Genomic DNA, 18,790 nt, shown 5'->3' on the forward strand with positions numbered 1-18,790 from the left:
AACTATTTCTCCTTCAACAACTGATGTTCGTAAGTGGGGACAAAAAAGTCACTTGAAATTTCTTGCACTACTTAATTTGCTTTTCTGGGATTTTTAGAATAACCAAATATGCATTTTGTAAGGTGTAACTGAATTCAGTTCATGCAAAGAATGTCAGTATTACAATTTTTTTATTTTGTGACTTTCAAATTTGCTGTCTTTCTGACAGAAGCATATAACTTTTCACATTAAGATAGGCTCTCTGCTCTCTTCATTGTCTGAATAAAAGGCAGAAGCTGACACTTGTGTATTATGATCTTTATACTGATGCACCTTTTGATGCAAAACCATTTTCTTTCCCTACTTAACTGGCAGCTTCCTTTATGTGGTACTGGGTGCTAGACAATGAACCTCAAGTGATTGTAATACTCTCCAGACGCTTCAATTATGTCACTTTTTCAGATTTCTGATGTGGAACAGGATCATCCAGTCTACTTGAACAGCCATCCTCCTCCCTTTCACAACATTTAAAAATTTTTCTTAAAAGGTGAAGTTGTTTCAAGTGCTCCAAATGTTGAACCAAGGATGTCTGGGTAAATCAAATAGCAGAGATGCCTTATTTATCATGAAGTGAATAAAACTGTGATGGATTCTTGTATCATGAACAAACTGGTCATTTTCCCATCACCCTGGAAGTGCCCCAGTTTCACAGCAGAAGGAATTCAGCATGTGAAAGCTGAAAGTCAGTTGTGTTTCTACTTTTTAAAGAAATGTTTGTGGAAGAGCTGTTGGGCGTACTCTGATACGAAGGAATGATGAGCAGTGGCCAAGAAACATGAAGGTCCTTTGGCTTTATTGCCTGGCTAGGGCATAATTTTATACTGGGGCTCTCCAGGAGATGTGGGATCTGCCTTCAGGGCAGATGCCATTCATCTATTGGAAAGTACACCTGCCTGTTGTTGCAGAACTGCAGAAATTAGGCATGCTAGCTTGTTTTTTTGAGAAATGGTGGGGCTGCAGGGAAAGGATGCAGCTTTCCAAAACCCTGTGTAAAGTTGAGATCAATGGGTAGTCTGACACTGTGGCACCCACAGCCTCCAAGGATTGTGGTTCAGTCCCAGATGCAAGCTGTCACCTGTGGGGTGGTGGGCAGGACATGGGCATCACTCTTGTTCTCATCACTCTGCCTGAAAGAGCAGGAGCAGCTGTGCTGTTATGTCTCACTCATCCTGGTGGGATATCTAGGGAAAGGTCCTGATAGATAATGAGCAGTACCCAGGCTTGGCTCTCTCCTGCCTCATGTCACTTAACCCAGCTCTTCCACCTCATCAAATGCTCAGCTTGTGGAGAAGACTCTGCACAAAGAGCTCTACCTGAATTCATGTTGATCGTCTTCTAACCTGGGTTTATCCCCCTTTGTAGAAAGAATAGAGGTTTTTAATTGAAGGAATAGAACATAATGTGGTGGTTGCATTTTCAAAGGTATGGCAAGTGTTGTGGCACTAAGAAAAAGAGTGTTGCAAGTGGTGGTAACACTGAATGAGATCCAGCTGGGTTAAAGCTCTGGCTTTTCCACCAAAGCAGATGCCTTTTGCCCTCACATGGTGGGCTAACAGGCTGGGAGTGTTGGAGGCTGCTGTTGGCCAACTCTCTTTAGCACCTTCCTCCTTGAAATAACCTGTTTTGTTAAGGCACTGGGGGGACATAATGAGGAAACAAAACAGGTAAATATATCTTTACTCATCCTTCTGCTGCTGTGAAGGGAATTTGAATGCACTTTTGAAATCTGCATTGACACAATTCCCCTGAGTCTGAGGTAATAGGGATCAACTTCTGTTGTGCCAGGATGTGAGTCTTGAGATCATCATGGCTGTGAGCCATTGGAAATATTTTACTTGGTATGAGGAGAGATGAATACCAGAGTTGTATGGCAGGTCAAGCTGAATAAAGACTCCAGTTAATCTCTGCTGAAGATTTTCAAAGGGAAGCTTTTATCCTTGTGCAAAGTATCTGTACCTGATATGTCTGACCTTGGGTGTTGTGTATTTCTCCTCTAAAACATGTGAGATTTGAAATGCTGCTGATCTGATTTGCTAGTTATTTTCCTGAGAAGAGCAGGTGTGTGTGTGTGTGTACTTCTGCTCTGTTTCAGTGCACCACCGTGAGAAGTGAAGGCAAGCAAAGCAAGACCCTATTGAGGGGTGAAAGAAGGGAGACAAGTGTGGGTTTGCCTGGAGTTCAAGTTACAGCTTCAGACCCTAGAGTGACTTTATTTGGGTAGGTCAAGGTGTGCAACTGGCCTGCCAATCAATGTATCTCAAATGCATTAAAAAATGTAAGATAGAACTCTTCCAACTAGAAATTGTTATAGAAGTGTGGACATGTACACAGAGAAATAAAAAGCTTTGGGGGAAAAGTGTGTATCTGCTGGATATCACTAAAAACCAGAAGGGCTTAGTGTCTTTCATTTCTATTAAAAATAACAGAAAAAGACCTCTGTTTAACAGTGTCACAATGTCTTCAGAATTCTTTAGGTTATGGTCTCAGAGCAGAGGGATCTAATTACTGAAAGATTTAGCTTTGCTAGAAGCAGAGAGTGTGGCTCAGCCAGTGAGCTACTGGAGACCTTACCACTCTCTACAACTACCTGAAAGGAGACTGTAGTGAGGTGGAGGTTGGCCTCTTCTACCAAGTAACAAATGAAAGAATGAAAGAGAATGGCCTAAATTTGCACCAGGGAATGTTTAGATTGGATATTAGGAAACATTTCATGATGAAGAGGATTGTAATCCACTTGAACAGGCTTCCCAGGGAAGTTGTTGAGTCAGCATTCCTGGAGGTATTTAAAAGATGTGTAGATATGGCACTTAGGGGTATGGTTTAGTGGTGGACTTGGCACTGCTGGGATAATGGCTGGACTTGATGATGTTTAGCAGTCTTTTCCAACCTAAACGATTCTATGATTCTAGTTTTATGCTCTTTCTGAATGTTTTCAACATTTAAGGAAAAATTGTGGAAGTATGTGTACATATTAAAGCTGAAAGCAAGGTCTTATGGAAAGGAGCAAGAATATACCTTGGATGTTCTTGCAAGACAATTTTGAACTGAGAAACAGTGGTGGGCAGGAGGACTCTGTTTTGGAGCAAAAACCCCATTCTTATTCTCTTCTTTCCTGCAATCCAAATCAAAATTTGTAATGACCTGAATGTTCACTGAGACTTATGCTAAAAACAAATCCAAGCAGTGGGGTGGCAATGCATCATTCTGTGGGATTTCCTTGTATGTAACAGCAGGAAGTCTGATGCTTGGTGTAAAGCAGAAAGGAGAAACAAGCTGTGGAGGGGGTGAGAATCACGAGGTGGTTAAGCATAGGTTTGCTGAGACTTGGTAATACTGGAAGAATATAAAGCAGGGGGCTTCATGCTCTTCATGGGGTGATGCAAGCAGGCTGTAAAAAGTCTTAATGAAAATTATTGATGAAAAGGTTGCAGCAAAATGAGAAGTGAAAGGGTAGATGTGTGCATACTAAAGAAAACGTAAAAAAATGTGGCTAGAATGAAAAAGAAACTAATCCATATATTTGGGAATGGAATTTTCTCCCGTTTCCCAGACAATGCTGGCATCATGTGGCCACTTTATTTAGCTTGCCTTGTACTAAAATATTTCTGAAAAATCTTTGCTCTTTGTCAGTATCTTTCTGATTGGGATTCCAATTAAAAAAAAAAAAAACCAAACAACCTCATGAACACTCAATTCAATGCTCATGGTGTAACTCTTGGGGGATGTCCTGTGCAGGGCTAAGAGTTGGGCTCGATGATCCCTCCAACTCAGAATATCCTGTGACTCTGTCACTATTAAACTCAGCTGCTTGTCTTGCCTGGATGTCCTGTGACACTCTCTCCATTTTCTAGAAGACACAAAGACTCTTAAATTGGTCATTTGGGGTCTTTTACTTTCTGACCATTGATCATGTTTTTAGAGTGATCAGTCAGCCTCTTCTAACACAGAGAACATGTTTTTAGTTGTGCTTGCCTTTTGAATCTAAATGAGAGGAAGAAATTGCCAAGTGCATGGCAGGCTGTGGTGGGAGTGTTTTCCCACTGCGGGGATGTTTGTAAGGAGGGGGAGCAGTGTTAGAGGACAGTAGGTTTGAAAGGAGGGAAAGAAGCTGAAGCAGCAATTCTTCCTAAACAGAAAGAATGTGGGGTGCAAGAGGAGAGGTGAAGCTCGTTTTGGAGAGACCAGGAGGAGGACAGATGTTGCAGGGGCCAGGACATACCCACACATGGTAAAAAGGAGTGAAAACAAGGAGGAAAGAGAGCTGCAGCGATGCTTTTCTTGTGTTCTCTGTAAAGGAGCAGCATCCTGTTTAAAGATCTTACAGGAGCCTTCTGTGATTGCTGGGCTATGGAGAAGAAAACTGTGCATATAATCCTGAGTTGAGCTGATTACTTTAATAAATCAGCCTATATGGGAGTGTTTTTACAGCAATTCTACTGGTATTTTTGAAGAATGGAAATCTGAGTAGAGACAGCATTTAATACTACCTGAAGTAGAATTCTCTTACACAGACCAGATTCAAAGAACTTTGCAGAAATGCTCCTGAAGCTCAGGTAAATAATGCTTGGGTAGAGCAGCTTTAATCAATGATACTTACAGCTTATTAACATGCATCTCAGCCTGGCAGGAACAGAATCTGATCAGAGGAGTTCCTCTTTGAAAGTTCTGTACATCCAGATAAAATGGAAAACTTGGCAAAAAACATAAACAAGCATAAAAGTATTTCTCCCAACCAAGTTTCAGATTGTATAAGAGATGATACAGCAATATTGAATTTAGTATAAGATAGAGCACATGTGTAATTGCACACAGGTAATATGTACAGGGGAGTGGTGCATGCTTGTAAACGTTTCTGTATTTATAAACACTTGTGTATATCTATATATGCACAGACACATTCCTTTTTGTGAAGCTTTTTTAGAAAAACCTCATACAGGTAAAAAAGAAATGAAAGTATAAATGTAAAATGAATTATAGAGTTGTTAAAGCTGATAAAACCAAAGAAGTCTCAGTCACAAATAAGTGTCAGGTGTCTGGATGCCTGATAGCAGCAAGTGGAAAGTCAGTTACTAGGAAACACATGCCTCATTCTAAAGTATGCAGTACTTGCTCTATAAATAGAGGCATTTGTTTAAATAAATATTGACTATAATTATGGCTCTGTCTTTATGGCTTTTAGGAACTTTTTACTATGTGTTTAGGTGACAGGAAATCTTTAATCTCACTTGGTTGAGTTTTTAATGTTTAATCTTGTTCAGATTGGTTGCTCTTTGTTAAAATATCTAGCTTGGATTCTGTCAAAAACTAGCAGGGAGTAGGATACAAAATTCCATAATCCATGATAATAGAGTTACTTGGGCATCTGCCTTACATAGTGTAAAATAGATAGTTAAATGTTTTTGCATCTAGGTGAAAATTCAAAGCAGATCACTAAATTCCTTCTCCTTTATCACTTGGAATATAAGTGCAGTTTCCTGGGAAAGTTTTCTCTATCTAGAGTAGGTCCAGGAGAATCAGACTAATTGAACTCAGTACTGCAAATCCATGAATGCAGGCTCTTTGCCTTCCTATGGTAGATTCTTTTCTGCAGCTTCTATCCAAAAGGGAAGATATTTTTATTTCTTTGGCTATACCTGACTAAATACAAAAGTAACAAATGCACATACCTATTCTATGTGAGGCTTGCTTGACCATTTGTTCATAAAGACTGCTTTTTCAGCTCTTATTCTTAGATGTGTTGATAAAAAGGCAGTTAAGGTACTGTGTGTGCTGTTTTATGTGCTCTGTCAGTGCCGTTTAAGCAGGAGACTGCATTGTTAAAAGTTGTTGGGCTGGATGCACATTAAACTCACCAGTATGTAGAGGTTTTACTGTTGGGAGTATGACTTACTGGAAGCTATTAAATAAAATTTTCTGAGTGTTTTGAAGGGGTATAAATGGCTGAAAAAGGAAAATGAGCAAGTAAATGTGGCTGGGGAGGATAGAACAGGTTCTTCTGCTTTAATGTGGCGCTAGGGAAAAGGTGAGCTTTTTGGTAGATTATGCTTTCTTTAATTGTAGCTCGGCCTTCTCAGTTCTCCTGGTTTGAAGAATAAAAAATTAATTCCTCAATGTTTTAGAGGCTTTTGCCTAGATCTGTGGGTGAAGGGTGGGATGTGTCATTAACAATGACCTTAATAATTTTGGGCCACCGTATTGCTGACATCTGTGTAGCTTTACCAGAACCATAGAGAACAACCACTGGCATGTGGAAGTGAAGTGCATCTTTACAAGGGAAACATGCTTACACCTCCTTCTGCCACAGAAAGAAACTTTGGTTGTGAAAGAAAAATAATGAGCTGGTTGAGGGTTTTTTCTAAACTGTTACTTCCCCATTTCAGTCTGGTTTCTCAGTGGAGTCAGAGCAAGTAACAGCTAAAGATACCATTAAATGTGCTAGCAAAGCATACTCTATGTTCTTCAGAATATTTTCTATGAGTATGCCTTGCAGGAAGGACTGGGATATCACATGCAATATAAAAGGATGTGCCAGAAAAAACAGCATTAACATCTTTGTTGTAGCTGGTTTCAAATCTAAATCTATTTTCAGGGAAAGAAGAAAACATGTGAAATATTTTTTTTTCTTTTCAGGGGGAGGAGGGAGGAGACCTTCTTAGCTATTTCAGATCATGGTTTCTTACCTCTTTTGTTAAAGTTTTAAGGCCTTCGAGGGTGTGGCTCCAAATATCTTTGATGACAGAATCTCAGGTAGGGAAGTTTCAGCCCTAATTTGTGAATGAGAAACATCACAAGAAATAGAGTACAGATTGAGTAATCAGCTCAAATGCCCCACGGAAAATTTGACTGAACTGGAAATGATGTCAGATTCCCGCACGAACAAAACTACTCTTTCCTTAAACTTCTAGAGAGGTCAGCACCCTGGTAATGGTAGGGGAGTGAAGTAGCTCTTGCAAAAAAAACCCAAAACCAAACAAAAAGCCCCCAACAACAACAATAACAAAACTCTAAACCCAAAGAAATCAGGATTTGTAAGACTGCATTTCTGCAGGAATTGTGGGCTTTACTTTTTGGGGAAGAGTGGATAAAATGTTAGAAATTCAAGATCAAAGCATTCTTTAAAGATAACTTTGTGGCTACTAAATTCAGGCTGAATACCCCTACTTTCCTGGGTTGTACCAGTTGCTACCCAGTTTGAGGACAGACAGGGAGGAAGCTAGTGCTTAGTTAAATGTCAGGAGAATATAACAGCCCTGATTCAATATATGTGAGGATCAGCAGGAGGGAGGATTGCACTTGACTCAGGTTGGCACTATGCTGCAGAATGCTGCCTGCTCAGAAGGAGACAATGTATAGTGAGATACTCCCTCAGCTTTGGAATATGGGCAGGAAAGGAGTACCAAGGGATTTGTGTGACCTTAAGCAGTCATTTAGAGAGGCTCTAGGTTTTAGATCTCATGTGTTAGATAGAGACTGGCAGGGACATGATGCCTGTGCATTTGTTGCACTGCTCCAGAGCAGAAGAGCAAGCAGGTGTTAGGGCTTGGGGCAGGTACTTTCTGGTAGCCCTTCTGGTTACCTGGCTACCAGTGAGGCCTTGCACAGCCTCAGCAGGTGGATCTGGTCTGTGGGACTGGAGGCTGATGGAAAAGCTTGCAGGGCTGCTCTGTAAAATGCAAAATATGTACCAACCTGAGGGAAAGAGTGTGGGAACTATGCCTCAGTGGTAAGGCTTGAGAGTAAGTGAAAACAGGCAATACCATAAAGGGTAGCAGGTGTCTTATGGATCCTGGCTGTGGACTGACTTAGTGCTCTTGGAAAGTAATTGGAAGCAGAGTTTAGTATAAAAGAAACCCACCCTCGTTGTCTGTTAGAGGCACACAGGATTTTGTCTGCTTAACACACCCTTTCTTTTCTTTTCCTGGCCTTAGCTGTGTTTCTATCTCATTCCCACCTTACAATATATTTAATATATTTAAACTTTTCTTTTGTGTCCTTGCCATGGCATGTGCTCTTTTGAGCAAGTCACTTTGAGTTTTGTAGGCACTGTTGCTTGTTCCCCACACAATTGCTCTTCTGCAGTGTGGTTTGTGAAACTAAATTTGAGTTTGCCGCTGATATTCCCTTTCCCAAATACATATCATAAGATATATCAAAGCTGTCATGGGATTTTTAAACTTATGAGGTGGAGTGGATAATTGACCACGTGAGACATGGAACTCTTTTAACATCCCTGAAAGAAATTGGGTGTTTTGCCTCTCTAACATTTTTCCTTGGTATGCTTGAGCTATCTGTAATTTATAATCAACTCAACCCTTCCAATGTTTTTAATGAGAAAAATACCCCTAATCTATAGCAATAGCTTCAATGTAGTGTATCTTACCCAGGTAATAAAAACATTCTACAGTATTTTAATTGGATATTGTGGAATACTCTTGGGTATTTTTTTAAATGAACATAAAGGTTGAATGCTGGAAGATACTCGATGAAAACAAATTGTATTATTAATCAAACCAAAACACAGAATTCTTCTCGTAGTGATTTGAAAATGCCCAAGACAGTCTTTAATTGAAATGCTACAGAAAATAACAGAATGAGAAACTGTGTACTTGATGTTTAATTAACTTTACAATGTATGTTCAGAAGCTTGTTAGATGGATCAAAATGCAACTATAGGATGTAAGAGTGTGTTGGCAACATAAGTCCATGATGTGTTGTCCAATAATAAATTTCAACTTAGATTAATAAGCACCTTCTTAATTAAACAGTCTTACCTTGTTGCCTGCTGAAATGGCTGATGCTAAGTGCCATTTCCAGTCATTGTCTGCCATTAACTTCAGCACTTGCTCTTCCTTACGAGCGTTATCTGTCACACAAAGAAACCAGGTTTTAACAATGATTTTTCTCTCAGCACCTGTCATGTAGCTGATTTTTTTCTTGGATTCTCTTATCTAAATCCAGGCTATGTTTTAGCCTTCTGTGACTGCGAAAAGGATGCAGGAGATTTAAAGAAAGAACTCCCTGAAGGTAGGCACCAGAATGGCCTTGTCCACTTTGTGGTTTTGCTCTGGGTCCTTTTCAAAAAAGCTAAAGGAGGACATCTGGAGTTCATGAAAAGGTCCAGCTCGTGGACTTGCAGCAGTGATGGATAGTGGATGACTGGGGAGGAATACAAGGACAGGAAAACCTATGATGATGCATTCTGGTTATGCTCTGTCTGAATCACATTGCCATGACTTTGTTGAAGCTGTGGATCTCCATACTACCAAAAGCTTCTTCCATAACTGGTCAGAGCTTGGGCCCTCAGGGCTTTCTCACCTATGCCCACTGTCCTCTTGGGTTAGCAGATGTGCTCTTCCATTCTACCATCACAGCAGCTGCAACTCTGCAGAGGCCCAGGTCTGCCCTGACACTGCTGTTTTGGTCATGTCCTCACCACTTCAGCACCGGCTGGTGAAGCCCCTGGCTGTCTAGTGTGGTGGGGCCACAGGCTAAATCAACTATGAGTCATTTCTCTGCACCTCACAAAAGACTCTTCCCTCTTTTTTAACTTTACAGCAGGTTGTGTGGGATGGATTGTAGTACAGTGCTGGCACCTCTCTTGTTACCCAAGTGATATAGAATGAGCACGGCCTGGCTTAGAAGGGATCTGAAAGTTCATCTCATTCCAACCCCCCAGCAACAGGGACGCCTTCCACTAGACTTTTTTTGCTCAAACCCTCATCCAACCTGCAATTGAATGTTTCCAGGGATGGGGTGATGCCTCAGGTTTTAACTTTTCTATTTTTCAAATCCTGTACTGCCTAGTGTGTAATTCTGAAGTTCCTTGTGGCCTGTTAGCTGCTGTTCTCTCATGCTGGCTAGACATAACAAACCTCTCCAGGTTTGCTCTTCAAGAACACCAGGCCCCAAAATGTGTAAACTAAAGCCTTGAGAGGGGGGGCAAACTTTGGGTAATTACATAATCAACTGAGGTTATAATTGGAGAATCAACCCTGATGTGCAAATGAACAAAATTTATAAAAGTGTGAAGAACCCCTGACCCAGGGTCCATCTTGGGTGTACCCTTTGGCTGCCCAGGGTGTACCTTTGAAGGCCCTTCAAATAAATACCTACTTTTATTCTCTTATTCTTGTCTAGTCTCTGTTCTCAGGTGGCCACCTCAGGGATCAGGGGGGGTCTACAACCTCTCTGAATAACCTGTTCCATTGCCTCTCCACCCTCACAGTAAATAATTTCTTCCTCATATCTAATCTAAACCTACTGTGTTTCAGTTTAAAGCCATTGTCCTATTACTACATGCCCTTGCAGAAAGTCCCTTTCCAGGTTTCTTGTGGGTCCCCTCAGGTACCGAAAGGCTACAGTAAGGTCACCTCAGAGCATGTGCTGCTTCAGCATAGGACAAGGGGTAACAGTTTTAAACAAAGGAGGGTTGATTTAGAATAGATGTAAGGAAGAAGTTTTTAAAGTGAGGGTGGTAAAACACTGGAACAGATTGCTCAGAGAGGTGGTAGATGCCCCATTCCTGGAAACATCAAAGGTCAGGTTGGACAGGGCTCTGAGCACCCTGATCTAGTTGAAAAAGTTCCTGCTTACTTCAGGTGGGTTGGATTAGACAGCCTGTAAAGGTCCTTTTCAACTCAAACTATTCTATGATACCCCCCAAAAAGCAAGGGAAGATGGTGAGCAATAATCTTGCTCCTGTTCAAGTACCATTTGATAGCTGAAGGAGATGTTGAGGACCACTTCCCTGCTGCTTCATCCTAGCAGGCCTCCTCTCTAAAAGAAGGAGTGTCCAACCTACACTCACCTACAGGACTCAGGTCAGGGCTGTCCCTGAATCCTTGCTACAGGCAGTGGGCTGCCGTGGGGGATGACAGGATACCTGTGGGGTTTGCTGGGCTAGGGGAAGTGAAGTGCCCTTAGGATCCATGGTAGGCTACGACGTGGAGTGGGATGTTAACAGGGAGGGCAAGCAAAGGTTTTCCTCTTGCTCAGATCTCAGCCACCTGACCCAGGTGCATATCAGTGTTATCTTGCAATATCCAGAACTGCCTCTGCTTTGTATCTTCTACTAGTTATTAAGCCCTGCTTTTAATGGGAAAGGTCTTGTCTCTGTTGGTGCAAAGGTACCAAGCGAGCTGAGTGTGGCCTCTAGTGGTCTGTTAATATCAGATACTGAGAGTCAGGGCATTCTGGGCTGCTCACCTGCTGGGCCATTGGTGCTTCGTGTTAATTAAGATCTGCAAATCTGTGAAAGACAAAAAAACGACCACCAGAGAGCTGGGATAAGGAGGCTGCTTGCTATCAAGCACCTGCTCAGGTGAGCCGAAACAGCACTGTGGGCATCAGTACTGCACTAAAAGAGCTGCCACTATAACCCGTGTGCAAACTTTAACTGGCGCCGCAACCGGATCTCACTGCCAAAGCATCGCTACTTCTGTTAAATACACAGGAGAAGCTTTCAGTAACATAAAAGCTGTAGGTCACTGTAATAGATGAGAATGTTTAGACAATGACAAAGTAAATATTAGGTCACAGTATTTGTAATTTTTTAATGTTTACTTCTCTAATTTGCAAAGCTCTGTTGTAGGGTCTTTGGTCCACTGTATATCAGATATGTTTTCCTATAAGCTGTGCAGTAGTTTCTTAGCAGCAGACATCTGATTTGAGTGTCAGAGGATGTCGTTTCAACATCTCCAGCTCATCTCACTTGGTGTACAGCAGGTTTTACTGTCCTCCACAAGAGAACTGCAGAAGCAAAACTGCTCACTCTGAGTGTATTAGAAACGGAAGAAAGCCCTAGCCCAACAGGATCCATTCCCTAAAGAACAGATTAAAATGATAAGCAATAACCATGCTACCAAACAGCTTATTTGTTTATCTGCTATCTTTCATTTTAATCCCAAGGAGTATAAGCATCTAGCAGATAAGGTAAATCAAGTGGCATTTCTGTTTTGCTTTTAGTTTCTGGAGGCTTTATGCTTGCGGAATATTCTTCCCATCCTTCATAGCATTCTGCCACATATGTGTTCACATCTGTGCTTGCCCTTTGAGGTGCTTAGATGTCTTGACATTGAAGAAAGTTATTACTAGCACTTTTTAAGTACAAAACATTCCTTGCAGTAAGAAACTTTCACAATTCTGTGCTTCTGATCTGTGGTGCTGACTCACAAACATGAGTAAACTGTAAAATTGTGCTTTTGAGAAGTGAGCCTTCCCTGGACATCCATCATGCCCCTGACTCAGATGTTATTTCCCTCTGAGGTATCTGGCCCTGCTTCAGTAGTGACTCAACTGTTTGTGGCACTGTACAGCACAAATAACAGCCTGGCATACTGAGGAAAGCTGAAACTGGCACTGATTATATATTAATATGCTGCAGCTAGGCAGCTACTTTGTCAGAAGCTGAGTCATGCCTGCAGCTGGCCAGAAAAGTCTGAGGTAATAGGGAATCAGGCATGCTGCAACTCATGCTCCTCCTTTCTCCATCCAGAGCCCCGTGTCATCTCAGTACTTCAGCAGCTGGGGAGAGAGCCCTCCTTTACCCTGCAAGAGAGAGAAACCTGGGAAGTAAAAAAGAGCTTAACTCCCCTTCTGTCTGCTGCAACTTAACCTGCTTGCAGTGGTCTCTGCCGTGTGATTTGTGCTGAACAACACGTCTGCTAGAGCATTGCAAGCATCATTAGGGTACTTTTGAGTTTTCAGAAGTGTGTAACACAGAACCCATAACAGTGTTTCTAAATATTGGCTCTTGAGTATCTGTCTACCAAGGCTTTCTACCAGGTCAGTTGACTTTTTTTCTTAATATAAAAAGGGTTCAATTTTTTTTTTAAATCAATTTTTTGTACTTGTCTAATAGGGACATGGATGCTCTCACTGGTGAGGTTAGTCACCCTTGGACTTTTTTTTTTTTCTTCCTGTTTGAGGCAGAGCAAAGACTTCAACAGCTGCTTTCTCCTTAGACAGAATCTCCCTCATCTCTGCTTTTTAAAGCTGTGCCTAAAAAAGAAGAACTTTCTAGGGTTTGCATGAAAAATACAGTAGAAACCATCTAAGTGTTAACATCTGCAGAGTGTTATTTTTCTTTGTAACGAGACTGGGAAATGGCGATGTCTCAGATAACCCTGAAAAGATATGGCTGGCAAAATCTGGCTTGGGTAAAACTGGTAAACTGTATTTTAGCCACAAAAGTCTTCTCCACTTGATTCCTACAGAGCTTAGGAGGTTGACTGTAAAGAATCATGTTTTCTTCATATGTGGAAAAAGCAACAACATTTGGAATTAAAAAAAGTATTTAAATGGCTGACTAAAAAGTGTCAGTAACTGGCAAACTGGAAAAACTGTCCCTCTGTCTAGCCTTCCTGATGGAGCTGCTTTTCTTGGTGAATAGACTGTGCTCTCAGCACCTTCTGTGTGCAAATGCACGCTCAGGAGAGGCAGGATGGAGCCACCTTTATGGGTGCATGTGCAGGATAACACCATCAGTCTGGGGCTAGGAAAAGGATCTCTGCAAGGGAAAGGATAGGGAAATAGGATACAGGACAGGAAAGTCGACCTTTGTTTGAGCAGTGTTTTCTAGCATATCTTTTCCTCACAGGCCTAAACTTGATAAACAACTTGTTTTATAGCAAGAAGCTATAGTACCTTTGAAGTCCTTTAACTGAAGAAAGTTTTGTTACATTTGCCTTTTCTCTGCTAGCTCAGATCTTGTTTTTTCTCATCTGGTATTCTAATCTCTATATGAGTCGATGCTTCAGGGAAAAGCAAAGAAATAAAATGAACACCTTAAAATGTAACACAAGTGTATAAAGTGTGGAGAGCTATGTGTGAGAAATGCTTCCTTGTCTGCAAGGGTGATCTGCCTGTGTAGTGAAGCACGAAATTTGGTTATCATCTTATTCCAACCTTTATTGTAGCTTGTGGAGCTGAAAGCATTATTAATGTAAATAAAATGATTCAGCCTTTCCTAGGTAACATAGTACTCTTTAATTTCCAGAGGCAGAGAGTCCTGCAGATTCTGTGCATCTGGTTCTGTGCATCCAAGCTGGCAATTGTTTTTACCCCACAACTTGCTTTCACAGTAGCTGTGGGATAAGGGACCCACGGAAGGTCTTTGTGTTCTGATCCAGTGCAATGTAGAACTGAATGCTTTCAAATACAGTTTTTTTTGTTGTGTGCTGGTCTCTTTAAAAACAAAATCCCTTGCGTGCCTGGTCCGAAGCATCCCTATTACCGTGGTAGATCAGGAACACGTGGTGTGACTGTCAGCGTGTTTTGGCAGATGCTTCAAGTCCGGGTCGGTCTGTGCCCTGGGCTGGCTCTGCTGGGTGCCAGGGGAAATGAGTGAAATCAGAGCTGCAGAGGAGCCAGGCCCTGCAGATGGCAGCAGAAGAGCACCGAAGGCAGAGCCCCGTCCGCTCGGTGCAGCAGCATCCCCGGCTCTGCCTCAGATGGAAAACCTCAGACATTCTCCACTGAATCCCTCACTGCGAGGCTGAAGAGTGAGGGCGGTGAATTCAGATATTCAAACCGTGTTGGAGTTCAATGCTTTGCTGACAAAAAAATAACACTTTGGAAGAAAGTGCACTGTAAAGAGACAAATCCTTAAACACAAAGTACATACTAATAATGTATTATAAGGTGATATCTTGTCAGTGTGTCCTGTTATTGTCCTGAGTAAATACTGACAAAGGAACTCAAACAAAGGTGCTGTTTCCCATGATGTGGTTCTTAACTGTGGTTTTGATGAATGCTTTTGTTCCCAGGCTGAGGTCTCAGGGATGCTTTTGGCAAACAGGGTACCAATATAGACTGGGAGAAACCTACTTCCAGAGTAGCTCTAACTTCCCAGTTAACAATTTCTCCCTTGATACATGAGATCAGAAGCCCTCAGACAGAAAAAGAGGTGAAGTAATATCATGAATGGTTCTTTGACTGTTGAGTAGCAGGGGCTGTTGCTGCTGGGGCTAAAGGGTGAATTGCAAAAGCTGTAGGACTCTCAATATACCTTGTCCTCATAGCTGTTCTCCCACACATGTTACAAGGTGGGAGTCAGGCTTCAGCTCTGAATTTCCATCACTCCCAGGGTGAAGTTTATTCTGGGAAAATCTTCAGCCAGTTGCTGAAGCCAGTTATGAGCCTGTTTTGCATGGTTAGCTTATATGCCAGGATCTAGCTCTGGGTGTCTGTTATGATTATTTATTATTGTGGGTGAATGTAATCATTGTAGCAGGCTGAAGAGGCCATTTACTGTGTATAATAATGGCTGATTTTATTTGTTGGTATGTTTTACTGTTATTAAAAGCCCTCCCAGCAATGGATCTAGTGTTCTGATATCAATCAAAATAAGACTGCTATGAGAAAAGGCTATTGCCCATGCAACACAGCTCTTCTTCAGCAGCATTTTTATTATGTATTTTTATATACATGCAGGTGGTAGTACATAACCTCTGGAATATGTGCAATTAAACAGTGTACTTGCACTCTTTTCAGAAATCGTGCCAATATACCATTTTTGTCTGCAGTCATGTTTCTGGTAGTGGTTTCTCACAATCACCATAATAATTGAAAAAAAGGGCAGTGTTCTATATAATGGGGTTTATTAGGCATGTTGAGAAGTAATACACAGCTCAGTGAACTTGTGTGTAGCCAAATAAGTTATGGATGTAGTACTTGCTGGCTTGAAAATGAGCTCAAAATGGAGTTTGCTTTTAGCATAAGGGTCAGCAGGATGGGTGCTTTGCTTTGTGTTTACCACCTGCCCTGTTGACCTCTAGAGCACTAGACAGGCAGCTAGGAGGATATATTTCCCCCCATATATTTGTTTTAAATAACAAAAAGCTTCATCTGGCTCCTGATATTCTGCAGCACTGTCAAGTCAAAATAGTCAAGTACTTTTAGCCAAATGAAGGATGGTGAGTCTCAGTAGTGCCATCGAGTTATTGGTTTCCTGGTCCAAGTTGGTGTGATACTTAAGGCTGTCACAGTACCAGTGTGTAGGGGCAAACAGAGTGGATCCCAATACAAAAATTCAGCTGTGATATGAGACGTGTAGAGTTTAAACATGTAGGTTTGGCTTGGGTAGAGCCTGGAAAAAAGAACCATCTCAGAACAATACTTGTTGCTTAAAGGATGTCACCAGACCTGCAGTCTTTCATGGTTGATCTTGATCTGTTTTGCTTAAAATATTTATGATTTTGAGAGAATGACATCTGCAGTGGTGACAGCACTTCTTGGCATGAGAAATATTTGGATTCGTATTTTAGTTCTGATAAAGGATTCCAAAATTCTGTGCTTAAGGTAGAAGATCAGCAGAAAGGACAGAAGGCAGGTCCCACTGTACATTAGCTGGAAGTCAGGCACTTCCCTTGGAAGTTGATCTAGTCACGACGATCCATACACCCAGAGATGCTTGGCTGTTTTGCATTTAGTAACTGTTCCAAGCACTGGACCACCCTAGGCTATGCAAGTGAAATCACACTGAACCATTGCTTGGTCACAAAAAATCTTAATATTTTAATTTTTTAAGCTCAGCTTTTTGCCTCTGTCAAAAGTGGCCATCAGCTGGGGAGGAGGGGGGAGTGGTTGACTTGCCATGGATTGCATGGAGTGTTAAGTGAGTGACCTTTGCAAGATTGTGTTTGGAAATATTTCTGAAATAATATTCCCATTTTCCTTCCCCTCATTTTAGACCCTGGCCTTGAAATACGTTCCTTGAATGCTCTCAGATACTTAACTAGTTTTCATGTTGAAGCTCATGGAAACTGGGCTCTGCCCATGTGGTCAGCTGTGTTTGTGTGTTGCTCACATGCTGCAGCAGCTTGACTTGAGCTGCTTCTCATCCAAAATCCATTTTCAGTGTTAGCTTGGCTTGAGACAACAAGCTGATATGGCACCTTGCAGAGATGTGGGTGTGTTATGCCATAGTGCATAACAAGGGTGATATCTGTCCCTGTAGCCTGGCATACAATGCAAGAACTCTGTCTTAGGTGGGATTTTGTTTGTGATGTGTGTCTGTCAATTCAGGCACTGTTGACTGAAAAAAACAACACTGATAATTTCTAGCAAAGCACAGACTGCTAGCAGAGGTTGGCACTGAGGCAAGGAGCATTGGAGTTACTGTCAATAAAGTTTTTAAGACAATGGGACTTCCCTGAGTATTCACTGCTTCCAGAAGACCTCAGGGTCTCCTCTTGAACCTCCTTTCTTCTACCTCTCCCTGCACAGCATCTTTGTGCAGGAGCATTGTAGGAGTGCAGGTTACAAAAGGTGGAGAAGGACCTTGAGATCATGTGGGCCATCTGGGTGAAGAGAGAATGAGCTCTCTGAGCCAGAAAAGTGTGTTTTAGATGAAGAGGGTAATCCAACGGATGCAGAGATGAATGGAAATGGAATTCATGCTATTTTCAGTGGTTTGCCACCAAGATGGGAGAACTAAGTAAACCTGGAAAGTGTGTTCTGGAGCCTATACTGCTGAGAAATTACAGAAGATGGTCATTGAGTGTACTGATGCTGGATGTTAAATTTCCTGGGCTCGAAAGATCCGCAGGTAGCTTGGAAATGACAAATAGCTTGAGAAACCAGGAAAATCACGTGTAGCAGAGAGAAATACCATAGAATAGAAGGAAAGAAGAAAAATATAACTCAGCAGAACAAGTATGAGATACTCTGCTTAAGCAGGAACAATGAATTGCACAGAAGCAGGATGGGGGAGTAACTCTGGGTATAACTCAGGGAGGGGAGTAAATCTAGTCTCTCCTACAAAAGGAGATGTAGGGAATGGTAATTTATCACAAGTAGCATATGCATCAGTAGTGTTATGACATTAAGAAAACAGACAAATATGTTACTAAAGTGTATCGTAGACATAGTAGACAGGATTACAGTCAATCAGATGTGCTGAGCAGACATACTGCTTCACATTGCTACCCCGGCACTGCTGGAGTTCTGTGAGCTGTTCTGTATGGAGTGTTCAGGAAAGATGTTATCTCCTGGGGAGACCCCAGCAGAGAGCATCATCAGAGAGCTCAGCCATCTGGCAAACACAGCCTGAGACAGCTTGGAGCAAACTGATGGTGTTTGGCTCAGAAAATGGTATTCCTCTGTAGAGTAGGGTCATGTTTTTAGACCTGCCAAGAGTGTTGTAGAGGAGGGCAGTGATCTGTTCCCTGTCTCTGTGGTGGGTACGATGAGACCTGATGGACCTGAATTGCTGCAACAGTGGTTAAGTGTTAGGAGAAATCTGTGGTGGTTAAGATGGAAAGGATGGGAAGAGGGACCAGTGTTATTGCTCAGAGAGCACACTCAGCAACTGGAGGCCTTCAAGAACAGAGTAAGCCCCTGTCAAGAGTGACACCAGAAACTCACGATCCCCCTGTTATTTGGGCTGCCTCTATAATTTTTTATTTAAGTGCTGTCTTCATCTTTCATCATTTTAAAAAACTTGTTGGATATTTTTTCCCTCTCTCCATTTGGAAATACACTTTCACACTGTGCAATCCATCCCTTTCCCGCACAGCTGCCTTCTGCTGCTCGCTGACCTTCCTCAGCCGCCGAGCTTGCGAGTGCCGCTGTTGGGGGGCTCCTTGCTTGCTGTCGTCCCTGGGGGGCTTGGCTGCGCTTCCTGCCCCGCTCCCCGCCCTCCGGAGCCTCCCGATTCGGGGCGGGCGCCAGGGGCCGCTGCCGGACCAGGAACGCGGAGCGGGAGCGGGGCGGGAGCGGCGGTGCCGCCGGAGCCCCCGGGGGCGGTGCC

At 42.2% G+C, this 18,790-nt stretch overlaps 1 protein-coding gene across 1 annotated transcript in view; it reads left to right on the plus strand.

The window, feature by feature from the left end:
* The first annotated feature begins 1,611 nt into the window (after positions 1-1,611).
* ZPLD1 (zona pellucida like domain containing 1) overlaps positions 1,612-18,790 on the plus strand; it is a 90,790-nt gene continuing 73,611 nt past the window's right edge. The window contains exon 1 of the mRNA XM_069022045.1: positions 1,612-1,703. The gene's annotated coding sequence lies outside the window, so the exon portion shown is untranslated. The remainder of the gene's footprint in view (positions 1,704-18,790) is intronic.

Source organism: Aphelocoma coerulescens, chromosome 1 (assembly GCF_041296385.1).
Source record: "Aphelocoma coerulescens isolate FSJ_1873_10779 chromosome 1, UR_Acoe_1.0, whole genome shotgun sequence".
In the NCBI taxonomy this organism is placed as follows: domain Eukaryota; kingdom Metazoa; phylum Chordata; class Aves; order Passeriformes; family Corvidae; genus Aphelocoma; species Aphelocoma coerulescens.